Raw genomic sequence first — 19,892 nt, forward strand, 5'->3', positions numbered from 1 at the left:
ACTCCCCTTTGCTACCTCTGCTCCAGCAGCATTTACCTTCCTGATGTCCCTTGATTTTACCAGGCCCACTGCAACCTTAGGGTTTTCACTGAAGTTATTTCCTATCCCTCAAATGCTTTTTCTTCAGATATTTGTTGGGATAATTTCCTTAGTTGCTTCAAGTGTTTGCTCAAATGTCACTTTCTCAGCAAGACTTACCTACCATTGCTCCCCTATATAATACCACTTGCATCACCCCTTCCCTCACCTGCCTCCACACACTGTCAATTTCCCTTACCCTGCTCTACATTTTCTCTTATCTTTCACACATATCACCTTCTAACATACTATATAGTTTATTTATTATGTTTGTTATTTACTGTCTCTCCCTTCGCCCAAGTGCCCCTCCCCCCACAAGAAAGTAAGCCTCAGGAGAGCGGAGATTTCTGTTCATTTTTTTCATTAATATAACCCAAGGACCTGGAACAGAACCTGTCCCATAACAGGTGCTAAATAAATATTGGTTGTAAGATTTCTCATTTTTTAATCCTTTTCTCGCTTGCCATTGTTTTTTTCTTTCTGTTTAAATCCAATAAAATTTTTCATTTTACATGGATATTACTTTAGTTATAGGATTTCCATGAAACAATTAACATTCTCTATCCTGGCCTAGTTCTAATATGAGCAAAGACCATCCTGAGCTTAGAAAAGCAAGATTTTGCTTTGTTTTGTTTTGTTATGTTCAGCCAAAACTTTATGCCTTTTTGGGCAAATCACAAAATACAAAAGTTTGCATTTCTTATGTAAAAATACAACCGATTCAAATCTTTCTTGAAGAAGGTAAAATATTTAAACATCGTAATTTTTAAGGTACAAGAGCAAGTGCATAAATGGCTTTCTAAGGAATCTAATCATCATTCACAATCACCAATATGTATTTTTAGCTGTAAAGTACAATTTAATAAATAATAAATAGAAGATGAGGAAATAAGAGTAGAAAGGGGAAACCAAATTGTACACAAAAGAGGCCATTTAGGAGGGAAGTGCATAGATAAAATATACAGTAGTTAAAACAATTTTTGAGGCTCTTAAGTAGATAAGAAAGGCAATTCAATTAGAAACACTAGCAACTTTGTTCTGTATATAAATTCTCAAGTGTGTGTATATGAATATATCTATTCCACCCACACATATTTTCATTTAAAGACTAGGAAACAATTACACCCAGACTCTGTGTGTTTAATGTACTGACATGTTTAATGTACGTGTTCAGTGTAACTAACAAATATTGAAAAATTAACCCTTTTTTTCTAATGCAAACTTTTATTCATATCCACATTTAAATTTTTCTTATGTCCAATCAATGTAAATACATTTTATTGATTTCCACTTAGCCCTAAATATTAAATTATACGTTGTCAGCTGGAAAATATAATTTATATAGAGACTTGGTTTATTTGTTGCTATTTCCTAGTAGATATTTCTATTATTTAAGATTTTAGCAAATTTAATTCTATTTTTTTTTGTAAACTACATGAATTTTTCAGTTTTTAAAAAAACATTTGATAACATTCTGTGAATATTAGGAAATTTTTTTTATATTTACTGTCTGTCTAGTAAAGTCTTCAGAGAATTGCTTTTCCTATTTTGGGTTGATTGTTATTTGATTTCTAAATCCAAGGAGTTTCTAACTTAAATATTATAAAAGAAAAATTAATTGTTACATTAATAATATTTATATAATATGTCATACAAACCTGTAATTCTGGAAAGCATTTTATTCATTCATTCATTCATTCATTCACTCACTCATTCACTCATTCGCTCATTCAATGAATATTTCTATATTTCTTCATTACCATAGCAAAGCATGACTTTTTGCCTTTGGTTTGCAGAACTCATTGTTAGGTGGATGCCACTGTGATACGTTGTATTTAGCTGTCACTATCTATAACCATTTCTCAATATGACCTGTGAATGTTAAACTGTTTACAGTGTTTCCTGCAATTATCTCTTCAGAAATGTGACAGAGGAAATGGGCTCATGTCACCCATAGGATTTGAGAGGCATCTAATGAAAATCATTGTAACTTGGCTTCTGTTTTAAGACGTTACACACCAATTATTATCATGCACTTAGATTATTTTTGTGTCTTGCAAAATATTTTAGAATGGCTTTTATTTCTCTTCCTTGACATACTCCTTGTATTCAGCTCACTATTATTTCCATTTTTAATGGGAGTTCTTTGATTACTTAGGGAATAGAATAATATCATTTGGAGTTAATTACCAGCCTCTTTTTTTTTTTTTTTTGGAAAGCATTATCTAAAAGAGGAAGAAAGAGAGGAGACAAAGAAAAGAGAAGCTCAAAGAATGGTCAATATACAATTGACTTGTTTTGTTTGTCTTATTAGTGACATACATGGCATAGATGGCGTTATTTTATACATACTTGGGTGACTTCCAATGCAGACAAACTATAACAGAATTTTATAGCTAAAACCCCCCTTTTATTTTTTCCAATGAGGAATCTACTACCTAAAGAGAAAATAAAATTCAAGTCTTCTAACTCTAATGCTAACATTCCCTCTATTTCATTTAATAAATCTCCATCCTGCCTATGAGAAGTTTAATCTCAAAAGAGGAACAACACATATAAGTACCAAATGTCTTCTTCCTGTACAAGTATTTGTATATGCAAAAATATTGCAGTTACACCCAAATATGCATAGTTATAACGGAGAAAGCAGAGTTTAAGCTATGGGAAATAATACAGTTTTTCACCACCACCTAACCTGACCATGTATTGTCAGTAAGCAATATCAAAATAAGGGAAACAGTCACCCACCCACTTGTGTGTTCCCTAGGCTCCTGCTATCCAGAGGGATGGCTTATATTAGTTCATTGATATTTACAAAATGTGACTGATTATTCTTTCCATAAGAATAAGGATGTTAGAAATGCAAAACCAAAATGGGTAGATGTAGTTAATAGATTAAAATTCAAATTAAGGAATAATTGTCATAAAAATAGCTAACACTCTCTGAGTGCCTACTAGATACTAAATATTTTGTTTTGTTTTCATGATCTCACTTAAAAGAAAAAAAAAAAAAAAAACCTATGAGGTAGGTCATGTAGATCATTTCACAGATGAATAAAGGGAGAATCAGAGACATTAAATAACTTCCTCATTGTATCAGAGCTAGTAAATGGCATATCCAGACACGGCCCAGATGTTTCTAACTCCAAAGCAATGAATTTATCCACTGTACAGTTTTCATAGTTACTGATGTCAAATCCTTTTCCAGAATTAATTCTGGAATGTGAGAGGGGTATTGCGTACATAAAGGGTAGGAAAAAGGAATTCTGTTAAGTCAATGTATTAGTTATATAATGCAGTGTAACAAATTACTCCCAAAACTTAGCAGTTTAAGGCAATGAATATTTTACCTCGCAGTTTCTGTGGGTCAGGAACTTGAGCACAGCTTAACTGGGTCCTCTGGATCAGGTCCTCACAGGACTGCAGTCAAGGTGACCACCAGAGCCACAGTCACCTCAAGGTTAGACTAGAAGAGGAGCCACTCCCAAGTTCCCTCAGATGGCTGTTGACAAGATTCAGTTCCTCGTGGGTTGTTGGACTAAAGGCCTCAGTTTCTCACCAGCTGTTGGCTGGAAACTTCCTCTGTTCCTTGCCACGTGGGCCTCTCCACAGGGCAGCCCAGAGAATGGCAGCTGGGCTTCCATCAGGATGAACAAGCAAGAGAGCAACAGAGGGTGAGCAAGACAGAAGCCAGAGTCTTTTTGTAACCTGATCTTGGAAGTGACACACCATCTCATTTGCCATATTTCATTCATATGAAGCAAGTCACTAGGTTCATCCCTTACTCCAGGGGAGGGGACTGTACATGAGTACCAGGAGGGGGGGAGTCACTAAGAGCCATCTTAGAAGGTATCCATCACAGTCAAGAAAGTATTCTCAGAAGATATTGAGGACTACAAGCTCAGTTGACTCTAGTCTACATCTGGTTTTAGCAAAACCCCTGAAGTGAATGTCCCGCAGTAGTCTCCATCCTTATTCAGGCAGAGTTTAACATTAGGCAGAGTGTAGCAGGTCAACCTGCAGCACGGCCTGAGAAACAATGCAGTTCTGCCTGGGAGTCACCTAAAACAAAATTCATTACTTTTCAGAATTATATTTTCATTTAAAATATCAGAAAAGTCCTGATAAAATGGTAGACCTAAGTAATCCTTTTTTTTGTATAATATAATGGAAAGAAGGCAGCTTCTGGAATCTTCTGGCCGTGTTTAAAGATACGTCTCAGAGATGCCAGCTGTTTGAACACAGGCAACTTCCTCACCGATCAGAACCTCAGTTTCCTGACTGTGGTTCAAGGACGTACTAACTCTCACAGGGCAACTATGGAGATTAAATAAGATGACCTATATTGAGAGTATGTTAACGGCAAAGTGCAACATATAATTACAAATTCTGTCAGTCCTCCCTTTAGCTACAGAACAGGATAGATTGTTAAGAACAGCTGCTTAGCATACTATTTAACTATCTTATTAGAGGAATAAATATCTTTGGATTATGGGTAATAAATGGACTGTGTTTTTATGGCATTTCAGAGTACCATTAGTAGCCACATTTGCTGTTGACTTACTAAAGAAAGGGGGAAAAAAAAAAAGATTTCCTGGCAGTTTTATTTCAAAGAGGCACTTGTGATTTCAGAACTTGCTTGCCTCGTCCACACTGAAAGGCATAAGCTTTCTGCGGTGTTGAAACCACCTGGCAGTGTGCACTTCCTTCAGTCGTTTTCCTTCATTCCACACAGCTCCCAGTTAAAATGTTCCCATTGTGTGTGTCTTTGACTTGAGAGAAAACATTTTGCCATTTCATGGAAGAAGTACGTGGAGTTTAGGCCCCCAATGGACCAGAAGAGTACATTAGCCTTTCTTCTTTAGTGGCCCAGATTGAAATCTCATCTAATGTTTTCCCATTAGAAATGAGATGGCGAGATATTTTCTGGGAAGTGATTTAGGTATACTAAAGCAATCTATAAGGATCTATTGATTAGAAGTGGACTTGAGTCAAACTTGATTTGTGTCCAGTGAAGTACCTTGGAAGGTGATGTGATTGACAGGCAGTGCGGAATAGATTTGGGGTTGGAATAGTTAAGATATTGCAGTTCTTTATAAGGTACATGGGTAGAGCTAATCTGTGGAAAACAAAATTTAAGAAAGAAGAATAAGGAATTTAGAGTACTGAAGTACTACATGCTCCATGGTCGTGGTAGCATATATAAATTCAAACAAAACAAAACAAAATGAGAATTTTACATACAGAGAATTAGGAAAAGGAATTCCAGGGTGCTTCCATGAAATTTGGAAATATTCCTGTCCCCACAAATATGTATTGGTTGTCATAAGGTTATCCTAATTAGTTTTGTTCAATCAATAGTTTTAAAATAACTTACCAGCAGATAATAATGGCATTGCCCATTTAAGTGGAATCAAACAAACAAAAAACCCAAATCTGAATGGCTTGCCCATAATCTTGTAGTAACCATGGTAGAGCCTAGAAAAGGATAAAATGATGATTTAAGAATTTCACAACTGGACTAATAAAGATAAAATGTATATTAACATAATAAGTCAAACCCCAGCCACTTATGAAAATGCAGGAGTCTATTGAAAATATTTATATGTTTGTTATGCTCTTTCACTCCACAAATTTACTGGAACTCAAGTCATTATGTAAACAACATTTAAAATAATATGATATTAGGTATCTGCAGATATATTTTGCCTGAGGCAAATATTTTACTTTTTCATATAAGTAGGAAATTATGATCTGATAGCATTTTATTTATTCTAAAAATAGTTCTTGATACTTGTTTGAAGAAATTTCAAACTATTCATGGTGTTGAAACAAAGAAGAAATTCAGTTATATTAATAAATCATAAATTTGAAACAACTAAATTTAAATTAAATTTCATCTGAGCAGCTCAACTTTATTCAAAAAAGAGTTAAATAAATCTCATTGTGTCTGTATATGCAAAAATACTTCAAAGGGCAGACATTCCCTAGCAAATTTAAGTTTATAGCGTTTAAAAATAACCCAAAGGTTGATCATTTTAGACATTATCAATGTGGGAATAAGAGTGTCAGGAGCTAAAAATTAGGGTAATCAGTTGTTGTAGAATTAGTTGTCCTTTTTTTAAAATCTGGTTATAAATTATCCAGTTCTGCACTGTTAATATGGTAGCCACTAGCAACATGTGGCTATTTAAATGTAAACAAGTTAAAATAAGTAAAATTAAAAATTCAGTACCTCAGTTGCACTAACTACATTTCAAGTGTTCAATAGCCATATGTAGCCATATGTAGCTGTGCTATGGACAGCACGGGTATAACACATTTCCCATCATCACACAAAGTTCTGCTGGACAGCATTGAATTCTACTTCCCATTTGCCATGTCCCTATGTATGGTCTATGCCACCAATATAATCAGGAAAATATGTAGAGCACTTGATATTCTTTTCAAAATGCTGACAATTAGATAGCATTGCTCTTCTTCTTTAAAAGTTAATGAACACAAAATACTTCATATCCCAAGGTGTTCCATTAAATTATGGAAGTTATAACAAAATGAGTGTTGGAAATACTTAGAATTACATATTGGGTTCAATGAAGCACTAAGATATGCTTATCAAGTCTCCATTTGTCCTCTGTGTTTGGAAAGAAGTTAATGGAAAAGAGCATATTTGTTAAAATGCTCTTTACACTAAACAAAACAATATTATGAAAGGAAGTTCTTAATGTGTGTAAAGATTAGAATGTCATTGAAACAAAATACCTGATAGAGTGGAATGGGCTTGTCTCTGCAGAGAAAAAAGATTTTTCCTCTCCATATTCCGATATTTTGTTCTTGTGAGACTTAAACTGGACGTGTTTAAGTGTGCAAAGTCATCAATAATAAGATAAGTCATAGTATTCTTTTGTACTTGAGAACTTGCTATCTGAGGATCTCAAAGTAATATATCGCCTTGCTGTAAAACATTAAAAAAATTTAAAAAGTCAGCCTGCCCAATTTCTTCCTAGTTTTTGTTGCTGGTTGTGGTGTTAAGTGAAATACAAGCCTTCACAAAGAAAATCAAGAATTCTGAAACCTCAGATGTAGCCATTAATATGATGACTTAAATAGAAGGCAGATTTTTCTCTAAGAAAAATATAGTAGTGTATCCCACTGTTAACAAAGAAAAGTTGAAGCAATGGCTTTTCTTCCATGTAATATATTTCTAGAAACAGAGATCATTGTCTCTGAACTTTCTTGACCTTAGCCTGTTCCCTTTTGCTAAAGTCATTAAAATGATTAGAACCTCAAGGAGGGTTACAGTGTTATGATCTTTTTCTCTTTTTAACTTTCTCTGAACTGAATCAACCAGCTTTAAATCCTGCACACATCCTATTAATCCCACCTAGCTCTTCTGTCTGGATGAGTTTCTTCAACAGATTCCCCGAATATGCGTTAAAAAACATAAATCACTGGATTAAACTTGTAGAGAATGATGAAAGCTAAATTCGTGTATATACATGTGGTGGGACAAATGGACCCTTTTATTATTTAACCTGAATGAAAGCAATAAATTTGAAACAGGTTTAACTGATGATATTGGTAATCCACAACAGATTTCGTAAGTGTTTTTGAATGAACATTGGTTTTGTTCAATAATCCCTTGGATTAAAGAAGGGTTAGATAACTCAAACAATCTGCAAAGAATAGTATTATTTTTCTATTTATCTTTTACTTTTACCAAAAAAATGATATGTATAGTTTTGGCTTTAGCAAATTAGGCCAAAAATTGCATTTGTCATTTCGGTTTTTAAAATTTGTGGCTTGTATTAGACTATATAGATTTACTCACATTTTGGGGTAGCAGCCTGGTCTTTTTCCTCTACTGTTTGTATGTAATATTATGCAGTAGTAATGTATTTTGTTTTCAGGTGTCTTAACAATAGCCTCTTCTCTTAATTGCTTGCTGTACTGGTCTACCACATTTACTTTAGGTGTTCTGAATTATATAAACTCTAGGACATGGGATAAAAGTTGTTTTTTTTTTTTTTTTTTAATTCTACTATATATTCACTTAATTGTCCAAAAAAAGGAGGTTTGAAATAATTCGTAGGTGGATACTTGGAGTTAGTTCTCATAATAATTAAAAGCAAATAGTTGTTAACCTTTACTCAGCAATTACTACATGCCACGAAGTCTTCATTCATTATCTCATTGAATTCCTCACAACAGTTCTATGAGATTGGAGCAATTATATCCCCATTTTTGCAGATGAGAAAATTAAATAACATAGTTAAGTAATCTCCCCAAGGTCACACATCTAGCAAGTGGTAGATACAAGTTTAAACACAAGTTGTATGACATCAGATCCCATGCTCTCATACACCAGATCAATTATTTATTGTTGCATAACAAATAACCCTAAAATTAGTGGCTTAAAACAGTAAACATTTATAATCTCATAGATTCTGAGGGTCAGGAATTCAAGAGTGACTTAGCCGGGTTGTTCTAGATCCATGTCTCTTAGGAGGTTGTAGTCAGGATGTCAGCAAGAGCTGCAGTCATCTCAAGGCTTGACTGGGGCTTAAGGGTATGCTTCTAAGATGGCTCACTCACATTAAGTGTTGGTGGGATGCCTCAGTTCCTCTTCAGCTGTTGACAGATGGCTCAGTTCCTTGCTACTTGGACCTCTCCAAAGAGCTGCTTGAGTGTTCTCTTGATATAGTAGCTGGTTCTTTCAAAATAAAACAGAAATCACAATGTCTTTTGTGGCCTAGACTCAGAAGTCACGCTGCATAATTTCTGCAATATCCTATTGATTACACAAGTCAACCCTATTCTGCGTAGGATGGAATTACACAAGGAAGTGAATATCAGGAAATAGACCATCTTGCAGCCTGCCTATGATATCTGCTAAAGTACACTACCTCCCAAGACAAGCTCTATATTCCCAGCATAGAGTGTGTTACTACAAAACTTAGGCATTCCAGCTTTTCAGGTCTATACTTATAGATATTGAACAAAAGAACAGCACTGAAACTGAATACCTCCTGCTATTGATTTAGATCTTTAATGAAGAGGATATTGTTTGTATTGCATAAGAATTTCCAGAATAATACTCATATCATATTGGAACAAAATTATATCCAAAAGGGGATGCTGAATGGTTTTTTAGTAATCCATCATTTTTGTCTCCCCCAAATTACCATTTTGCTCTAATCCAAATTACTAAAGCTTATCTATGCTACTTCTATAAAGAGCCAAATAGTAAATATATTTTCAGCTTTGAAGGCCATACAGTCCCTGTTGCCACTATTCAACTTTGCTGTTGGAGCATGAAAGCGGTCACAGACAATATGTAAGTGAATAGACGTATCTGTCTTACAATAAAACTTTATTTACAGAAACATGTGATAGATCAGATTTGGCCCACAGGGCACAGTTTATCAACCCTTGGTCAAAACCATTCTTTGGGTGGACTTTTGAACAGTTATCACTTTGATTTAAGGTAACTAAAATTACTTTAAATTTTATGTGACAGAATCATATTAAGTGGTTTTGTCCTGGCCTATAAAATATTGTTCAATTTTGGGAAAGTTGGCAGCACTGTCAAGATAGAAAAGATGAACCTTGGTAAAAACAGAGCATAATAGATAAGACAAACAATTTACCCATCAAATCATTGCTCTAAAAATATCAAGTCATTCTAGAGTATAAACTGATTTAAGGGGGATGAAATTTTGATAATTCTTAATTCTGTTGATATCTGTCTGATGAATATTTCATATTTTCAGCTGACCTTGAATTATCTAGACTTTATGCACTTCGGCCACCATAGAGTAGGTTCTCAATAAATATCTGTTGAATGAATTAAACATCTTACCTCTTCTGTATCACAGTCTTCTCACCCCCAGGCCTTCACTGCCTTTTCTTGTCTCTTCAATGAGTTTGTCAGAACATATTGTGGTATATGAAGTTCACTGTTAGTTTTGCTTTTAAGAAGTCATTCTACAAAAAGTAAAGGGCATGTAAGAAATAGCTACTGGAAGATAACTGAAGATATAAAGACTTAAAAACAAATTGGAAAATTATAAATAGAATGAACATTGACTTCAGATGATAGAGCAGAAAACAAGAGCAATGACACATCAGACAACAGAGTAATCGGTGAGGAATTTATTGGCCTCTGACAAAGGTATTAAAGACCAGTTCAACTTAGTCTTTCTTACCTTCATTTCTTTTATTTTTACTTTGAGGCCAGAAATTGTTCTTTTGAAACCCACGTTATAATGTGGCTATATCTATATCTTAAAAAGATATCTACTAAAGTGTTCATTCATTCATTCAAACAAATATTTATCGAGTGCTTACAATGTGCCATGCACTATGCAAGCTCTCAGAGGTACAATGAAAAACAAAGCATGGACCCTGCCCTTAATCTGCTTAGAGGCTGATGGGGAATACAAAAAAAAAAAATAAACAGGCATGGTAAAAATGAACAGTGTCATAAGGTATAAGGTTCATATCCAACTTAATAAACTGCACATTAATCAGTTGTAGTAAACTTTAATATTCTGGTCCCAAAGACAGTACCTACTGTACATTTCAGCTATTTCTACTTTTCAAAACAAAAGCAACAACAGCAAAATCATAAATACTAATACTGGAATACACTGCTTTATAACTGTGTTCCAGAGAATGCAAATTATTAATAGTGTTTTAAGGGGAAAAGTTTCATAGCCAAATTTTCTGTAAAATGCTAGGTTCAACATAAACAGCTTTTTTTTTTTTTTCATTGCAGGACTTCTCAGTGCCTATAATATAGTAATAAGCATTGCAACTCACCCAGAGGGCAAATATGATTTAGTGTCTTGAAATGTATTTGATGAGGGTATGCTTTTTTTAAGGAAACAGGACATGGATGTTTCTCGGAACATATTTTGGGAAACACTACCACATACAATTTTACACTTTTTAATCAAATCATATGAATTATATTATAGGAGAGCTAATTCTTTAAGTGAAATATTAAATAATTTTTGTTAGGCAACAGTGCTTTTGCAAAGGTCTCCAATCTTGCATCTTTCAACTCCAGAATTTGGTTGCTTTGCTCTTTTTAAAATAAACGTTTGCTCATGGTCCCATTAAAGACTGTCAGGTTTTGTTAATCCTCAGCTGATTATGCAGCAGAATTCCAGGGAGCCCAGCTAGGTAACAGAGACATCTGTGGTCTCAGCCTGCAGAGAGCAGCAAAAGGCTGAACGGATTAAGCCAATTGATGGTAGCGCTCAGTTGGGTCCCCAACTTAAGCACCCCTTTTTCTTTCCATTCCTCCAACATTTTCTCTTTTTATTTCTTCATAACTCCTTGTTTTCCTTTCCTACTTGTTTTTTGGGGGGGTTTTGTGTTGTTTTGTTTTGTTTTGTTTTGCTTCCTCTCCCTTTTACCTGTTCCTACTTCCCTTTCCAATGACTTAGGTCTGTCTATGACCAAAAGTTTAAATTTAACCATACTTGTGACCATCACAACAACAGTATTTCAACAGTATTTTATATAATTCATGTGTGGGAATGGCAAAAGTGAAGTAGACAGCTCATTCACAGTGACGGAAGTGATAAAGAAGCTGTCATCATCAGCGCAAGCTGACATTTCCTTTCCCAATCTCTTCCTACTGGCTCTTCTGGTAATGGCTCAATCTTGCACAAAGTAGTTTTTGAAGATAAAACCCCACCATCTGAGTGCATGTGTATGGAAGGGAACTTCTTTTTAGGTAGGATTTGACTTATACAATATTCGTCTCCAAATAAGGCACCTTATATTTGAGCTTTTCAAATTATAGTGTGCCCTCTCAAATACTTATTTTAAGAAACAAAGTACTGTTTGGAGAAGACACATAGCCTTAAAGAAATTCAAACAACAATATTTTTTTTTTTTTCATTGTTAGAGAAGTCATCAACTGAATTGATGAAAATAGGAGACAAAGTTAATGCAGACAATAATTATTTCTGGGGAGTCTCCCTTCATAATTGCAAGTGTTAGATAATGTTGTAAACAAGCCTTTATTCAGATTACTTTAAAAAACAATGTAGTAAGTTATTACAAAGTGGAGATCAAACAGATACCTACAGAATGATTTTTTTTTTTTTTTAAGTTATAAGCACTTTTTAAAAAAGCCTTATACAGGCTTAAGTAGGAAAATCATCTGACATGCAGTGAATACTTATAGAAGCGGGGTGGGGGGAGGGAGAGGTGTGAAAATGAAAATGAAAATGGTTTAAGCAAAAGAAGGAAGGAAAAATCAGAGATTGGTGACTTACCAAAGGAAGCACCTGCTTTCTGGAAATTAAAATCATGTATTAGGCAGCTCTGACTTAATTGCCAAATGGGGTGAAGCCCAGTCTGTAATGTAAAAGGGTCCCAAATTATAATTGGGCATCATGGATTAAAATTCAATACCTGAAAATTTCCTCGGAAATGAATAGACAACCAGGACAGACTGCAGAGCCCAATACAATATGCTTCCCACAGCTGACACTGGCAGGTCACTTTATTTGGCACCAAATAAAGTTCCCAAGTGGTCTTTAAGGGCATTCAGCTGCTGAGTGCTTATTTCATTCATCCCTTATTGTGCTGCCAGTAGCAGATCCAAAGAAATAGCATGAATCAGCTCTGCGGATGGAATTTTCTCAGACCGAGTGATGGAGATGCAACTGAACTTGCTTTACCACTTTAGTGGGACCTCTGCTAGCAGCAATACCCTGAATGGTAATGACTCTCATACAGTGTCATTCAACAGGAAATTCGGGGAAAGTTTGGATAAAAAAATGATCACTAGGATACTTCCAAAACAGATAGAATTTCGTGAGAAAAAAAATATTTTAAATGGAAATCATTATATACTGTTTTCATTACTATATAACTCAGAAAATTATGAAATAAGGATGTGGTCCCCCTTTGTGTGTACCTCCAGACACAAAGTAGAGGCTGACCCTTAAATTCCCTACATTAAAGTTAAAACCACCGTGTTATATTTAGCTCTCCTTAGTTACTTCTTTTTAAGGTACCTAGAGGAATAAAAGTCAATTCATTCAATATCTTTAGTTTTATATGTGCTAATTTCAGAGCCTATACTCAATATCAGAGTGTTTCCTTGTTTCTGTCAATTCTAGTAAAATTTTCTAATCATAAAATAATATTTTGTGTCCTCCCCCATGCCGGCTTAAGAACTGCAGGAGCTAGAGCAATTCTACCGAGGTCATGAACCTGTCTGATGAACTACAGATGAATGTAAAATATTCTTCCAAGCTTAACAGGCTTTATTAATGTGCAGTTCCAATACACATTTTTTATTTAAATTCAAGGAAAGGTTAAAAGGCAGTAGTTTTTATTGTTTTGCCTTTGGTTTAGGACAAATTCTGCATGTATCTACAACAGAAAGTCTTCTCATTATTTCATATAAATCACTGTTAGCAACAGTATCTAATAGTGCTACTATCACTGAATAGTGAAGAGTCTTACATTATGGAGGGCTAATTATTTTAGTTAAATCTAAATTTGATCTAAACTGAAAGCATATTTGGCGTTCAGTATAGAAACCTGGGGCTGTTATAAAAACACTTGTGAATGCAGAGACTAGAAAAATATATACAGATTTTTCGGTTTTCCATTTTTAGGAGAACTTGGTATAGTTACAGTGGGATTATTAACATAAGTATAGTAATATAATGTGATTAATGTAAGATGTTCCATTCTCCTGTTTATGGCCAAATTGTGCAGTATAAAACGAATTAACTTGCCCAAATAAATATGTACAAGTATATAAATACTTCTCTAAATTGAATTTCTTTTGACTTCCTGTTATGGAAAATTCTGAATTTACACTAAAATAAACAATAGTATAACAAACCCCCATGTACCCACTATCCAAATTCAATGATTATCAACCCATTATCTATCGTGCTTCATCTATACCTGAACCCCTTCCCTCATCACACTTTTCCTCTTGGGCAGACTAAATGTAGAAGACAAATAGTGTGAGATTTTTATTTTTATTTATTTAGTTTTTTAACATCTTTATTGGAGTATAATTGCTTTACAATGGTGTGTTAGTTTCTGCTTTATAACAAAGTGAATCAGTTATACATATACATATATCCCCATATCCCCTCCCTCTTGCGTCTCCCTCCCACCCTCCCTATCCCACCCCTCTAGGTGGTCACAAAGCACCGAGCTGATCTCCCTGTGCTATGTGACTGCTTCCCACTAGCTATCTAGTTTACATTTGGTAGTGTATATATGTCCATACCACTCTCTCACTTTGTCCCAGCTTACCCTTCCACCTCCCCATATCCTCAAATCCATTCTCCAGTAGGTCTGTGTCTTTATTCCCGTCTTGCCCCTAGGTTCTTCATGACCATTTTTTTTTCCTTAGATTCCATATTTATGTGTTAGCATACGGTATTTGTTTTTCTCTTTCTGACTTACTTCACTCTGTATGACAGTCTCTAGGTCCATCCACCTCACTACAAATAATTCAGTTTCATTCCTTTTTATGGCTGAGTAATATTCCATTGTATATATGTGCCACCTCTTCTTTATCCATTCGTCTGTTGATGGACACTTAGGTTGCTTCCATGTCCTGGCTATTGTAAATAGAGCTGCAATGAACATTTTGGTACATGATTCTTTTGGAACTATGGTTTTCTCAGGGTATATGCCCAGTAGTGGGATTGCTGGGTCGTATGGTAGTTCTATTTTTAGTTTTTTAAGGAACCTCCATAGTGTGCTCCATAGTGGCTACATCAATTTACATTCCCACCAACAGTGCAAGAGTGTTCCCTTTTCTCCACACCCTCTCCAGCATTTATTGTTTGTAGACTTTTGATGATGGTCATTCTGACCAGTGTGTGCTGATACCTCATTGTGGTTTTGATTTGCAATTTCTCTAATGATTAGTGATGTTGAGCATCCTTTCATGTGTTTGTTGGCAACCTGTATATCTTCTTTGGAGAAATGTCTATTTAGGTCTTCTGCCCATTTTTGGATTGTGTGGCTTGTTTTTTTAATATTGAGCTGCATGAGCTATTTATATATTTTGGAGATTAATCCTTTGTCCATTTATTCATTTGCAAATATTTTCTCCCATTCTGAAGGTTGTCTTTTTGTCTTGTTTATGGTTTCCTTTGCTATGGAAAAGCTTTTGAGTTTCATTAGGTCCCATTTGTTTATTTTTGTTTTTATTTCCATTTCTCTAGGAGGTGGGTCAAAAAGGATCTTGCTGTGATTTATGTTGAAGAGTGTTCTGCCTATGTTTTCCTCTAAGAGTTTGATAGTGTCTGGCCTTACATTTAGGTCCTTAATCCATTTTGAGTTTATTTTTGTGTATGGTGTTAGGGAGTGTTCTAATTTCATTCTTTCACATTTAGCTGTCCAGTTTTCTCAGCCCCACTTATTGAAGAGGCTATCTTTTCTCCACTGTATATTCTTGCCTCCTTTATCAAAGATAAGGTGACCATATGTGCATGGGTTTATCTCTGGGCTTTCTATCCTCTTCCATTGATCTATATTTCTTTTTTTTTTTTTTTTTTAATTTTATTTATTTATTTATTTATTATTAGTATTAATTTTTGGCTGTGTTGGGTCTTCGTTTCTGCGCGAGGGCTTCCCCTAGCCACGGCAATTGGGGGCCACTCTTCATCGCGGTGCGTGGGCCTCTCACTATCGTGGCCTCTCTTGTTGCGGAGCACAGGCTCCAGATGCGCAGGCTCAGTAGCTGGGGCTGACGGGCCCAGTTGCTCCGCGGCATGCGGGATCCTCCCAGACCAGGGCTCGAACCCGTGTCCCCTGCATTGGCAGGCAGATTCTCAACCACTGCGCCACCAGGGAAGCCCTGATCTATATTTCTATTTTTGTGCCAGTACCATACTGTCTTGATTACTGTAGCTTTGTAGTACAGTCTGAAGTCAGGGAGCCTGATTCCTCCAGCTCCGCTTTTCTTTCTCAAGATTGCTTTGGCTATTCGGGGTCTTTTGTGTTTCCATACAAACTGTGAAATTTTTTGTTCTAGTTCTGTGAAAAATGCCAGTGGTAGTTTGATAGGGATTGCACTGAATCTATAGATTGCTTTGGGTAGTACAGTCACTTTCACAATGTTGATTCTTCCAATCCAGGAACATGGTATATCTCTCCATCTATTTGTATCATCTTTAATTTCTTTCATCAGTGTCTTATAATTTTCTGCATATAGGTCTTTTGTCTCCTTAGGTAGGTTTATTCCTAGATATTTTATTCTTTTTGTTGCAGTGGTAAATGGTAATTTTCTTAATTTCACTTTCAGATTTTTCATCATTAGTGTATAGGAATGCAAGAGATTTCTGTGCATTAATTTTGTATCCTGCTACTTTACCAAATTCATTGATTAGCTCTAGTAGTTTTCTGGTAGCTTCTTTAGGATTCTCTGTGTATAGTATCATGTCATGTGCAAACAGTGACAGCTTTACTTCTTCCTTTCCGATTTGGATTCCTTTTATTTCTTTTTCTTCTCTGACTGCTGTGGCTAACACTTCCAAAACTATGTTGAATAATAGTGGTGAGAGTGGGCAACCTTTTCTTGTTCCTCATCTTAGTGGAAATGGTTTCAGTTTTTCACCATTGAGGACGATGTTGGCTTTGGGTTTGTCATATATGACCTTTATTATGTTGAGGAAAGTTCCCTCTATGCCTACTTTCTGGAGGGTTTTTATCAGAAATGGGTGGTGAATTTTGTCGAAAGCTTTCTCTGCATCTATTGAGATGATCATATGGTTTTTCTCCTTCAGTTGGCTAATATGGTGTATCACATTGATTGATTTGCGTATATTGAAGAATCCTTGCATTCCTGGGATAAACCCCACTTGATCATGGTGTATGATCCTTTTAATGTGCTGTTGGATTCTGTTTGCTAGTATTTTGTTGAGGATTTTTGCATCTATGTTCATCAGTGATGTTGGCCTGTAGTTTTCTATCTTTGTGACATCTTTGTCTGGTGATGGTGGCCTCATAGAATGAGTTTGGGAGTGTTCCTCCTTCTGCTATATTTTAGAAGAGTTTGAGAAGGATAGGTGTTAGCTCTTCTCTAAATGTTTGATAGAATTCGCCTGTGAAGCCATCTGGTCCTAGGGTTTTGTTTCTTGGAAGATTTTAAATCACAGTTTCAACTTCAGTGCTTGTGATTGGTCTGTTCATATTTCCCTTTTCTTTCAGGTTGAGACTCAGAAGGTTGTGCATTTCTAAGAATTTGTCCATTTCTTCCAGGTTGTCCGTTTTATTGGCATATAGGTGCTTGTAGTAATCTCTCATGATCCTTCGTATTTCTCCAGTGTCAGTTGTTACTTCTCCTTTTTCATTTCTAATTCAATTGATTTGAGTCTTCTCCCTTTTTTTCTTGATCAGTCTGTCTAATGGCTTATCAGTTTTGTTTATCTTCTCAAAGAACCAGCTTTTAGTTTTATTGATCTTTGCTATCGTTTCCTTCATTTCTTTTTCATTTATTTCTGATCTGATTTTATGATTTCTTTCCTTCTGCTAACTTTGGAGTTTTTTTTTTTTTCTTCTTTCTCTAATTGCTTTAAGTGTAAGGTTAGGTTGTTTATTTGAGATGTTTCTTGTTTCTTAAGGTAGAATTTTATTGCTATAAACTTCCCTCTTAAAACTGCTTTTGCTGCATCCCATAGGTTTTGGGTCGTCGTGTTTTCATTGTCATTTGCTTCTAAGTATTTTTTGATTTCCTCTTTGGTTTCTTCAGTGATCTCTTGGTTATTAAGTAGTGTACTGTTTAGGCTCCATGTGTTTGTATTTTTTACAGATCTTTTCCTGTAATTGATATCTAGTCTCATAGCATTGTGGTTGGAAAAGATACTTGATATGATTTCAATTTTCTTAAATTTACCAAGGCTTATTTTGTGACCCAAGATATGATCTATCCTGGAGAATGTTCCAGGAGCACTTGAGAAGAATGTGTATTCTGTTGTTTATGGATGGAATGTCCTAAAAATATCAATTAAGTCCATCTTGTTTAATGTATCATTTAAAGCTTGTGTTTCCTTATTTATTTTCATTTTGGATGATCTGTCCATTGGTGAAAGTGGGGTGTTATAGTCCCCTACTATGATTGTGTTACTGTTGACTTCCCCTTTTATGACTGTTAGTATTTGCCTTATGTATCGAGGTGCTCCTATGTTGGGTGCATAAATATTTACAATTGTTATATCTTCTTCTTGGATTGATCCCTTGATCATTTTGTAGTGTCCTTCTGTATCTCTTGTAATAGTCTTTGTTTTAAAGTCTATTTTGTCGGATATGAGAATTGCTTCTCCAGCTTTCTTTTGATTTCCATTTGCATGGAATATCTTTTTCCATCCCCTCACTTTCAGTCTGTGTGTGTCCCTAGGTCTGAAGTGGGTCTCTTGTAGACAGCATATATATGGGTCTTGTTTTTGTATCCATTCAGCCAGTCTATGTGTTTTGGTTGGAGCATTTCATCCATTTACATTTAAGGTAATTATCGATATGTATGTTCCTATTACCATTTTCTTAATTGCTTTGGGTTTCTTTTTGTAGGTCTTTTCCTTCTCTTGTATTTCCTGCCTAGAGAAGTTCCTCTAGCATTTGTTGTAAAGCTGGTTTGGTGGTGCTGAATTCTCTTAGCTTTTGCTTGTCTGTAAAGGTTTTAATTTCTCCGTCAAATCTGAATGAGATCCTTGCTGGGTAGAGTAATCTTGGTTGTAGGTTTTTCTCCTTCATCACATTAAATATGTCCTGCCACTCCCTTCGGGCTTGCAGAGTTTCTGCTGAAAGATCAGCTGTTGACCTTATGGGGATTCCCTTGTATGTTATTTGTTGTTTTTCCCTTGCTGCTTTTAATATTTTTTCTTTGTATTTCATTTCTGATATTTTGATTAGTGATTAGTATGTGTCTTGGCGTGTTTCTCCTTGGATTTATCCTGTATGGGACTCTCTGTGCTTCCTGGACTTGATTAACTATTTCCTTTCCCATATTAGGGAAGTTTTCAACTATAATCTCTTCAAATATTTTCTCAGTCCCTTTCTTTTTCTCTTCTTCTTCTGAGACCCCTATAATTCGAATGTTGGTGCATTTAATGTTGTCCCAGAGGTCTGAGACTGTCCTCAATTCTTTTCATTCTTTTATGTTTATTCTGCTCTGCGGTAGTTATTTCCACTATTTTATCTTCCAGGTCACTTATCCGTTCTTCTGCCTCAGTTATTCTGCTATTGATCCCTTCTAGAGAATTTTTAATTTCATTTATTGTGTTGTTCATCACTGTTTGTTTGCTCTTTAGTTCTTCTAGGTCCTTGTTACATGTTTCTTGTATTTTCTCCACTCTTCTTCCAAGATTTTGGATCATCTTTACTATCATTATTCTGAATTCTTTTTCAGGTAGACTGCCTATTTCCTCTTCATTTGTTAGGTCTGGTGTGTTTTGACCCTGCTCCTTCATCTGCTGTGTGTTTTTCTGTCTTCTCATTTTGCTTATCTTACTGTGTTTGGGGTCTCCTTTTCGCAGGCTGCATGTTCGTAGTTCCCGTTGTTTTTGGTGTCTGTCCCCAGTGGCTAAGGTTGGTTCAGTGGGTTGTGTAGGCTTCCTGGTGGAGGGGACTAGTGCCTGTGTTCTGGTGGATGAGGCTGGATCTTGTCTTTCTGGAGGGCAGGTCCACGTCTGGTGGTGTGTGTTGGGGTGTCTGTGGCCTTATTATGATTTTAGGCAGCCTCTCTGCTAATGCATGGGGTTGTGTTCCTGTCTTGCTAGTTGTTTGGCATAGGGTGTCCAGCACTGGAG

The sequence above is a fragment of the Eschrichtius robustus genome, chromosome 3, assembly GCF_028021215.1.
Source record: "Eschrichtius robustus isolate mEscRob2 chromosome 3, mEscRob2.pri, whole genome shotgun sequence".
NCBI lineage: Eukaryota > Metazoa > Chordata > Mammalia > Artiodactyla > Eschrichtiidae > Eschrichtius > Eschrichtius robustus.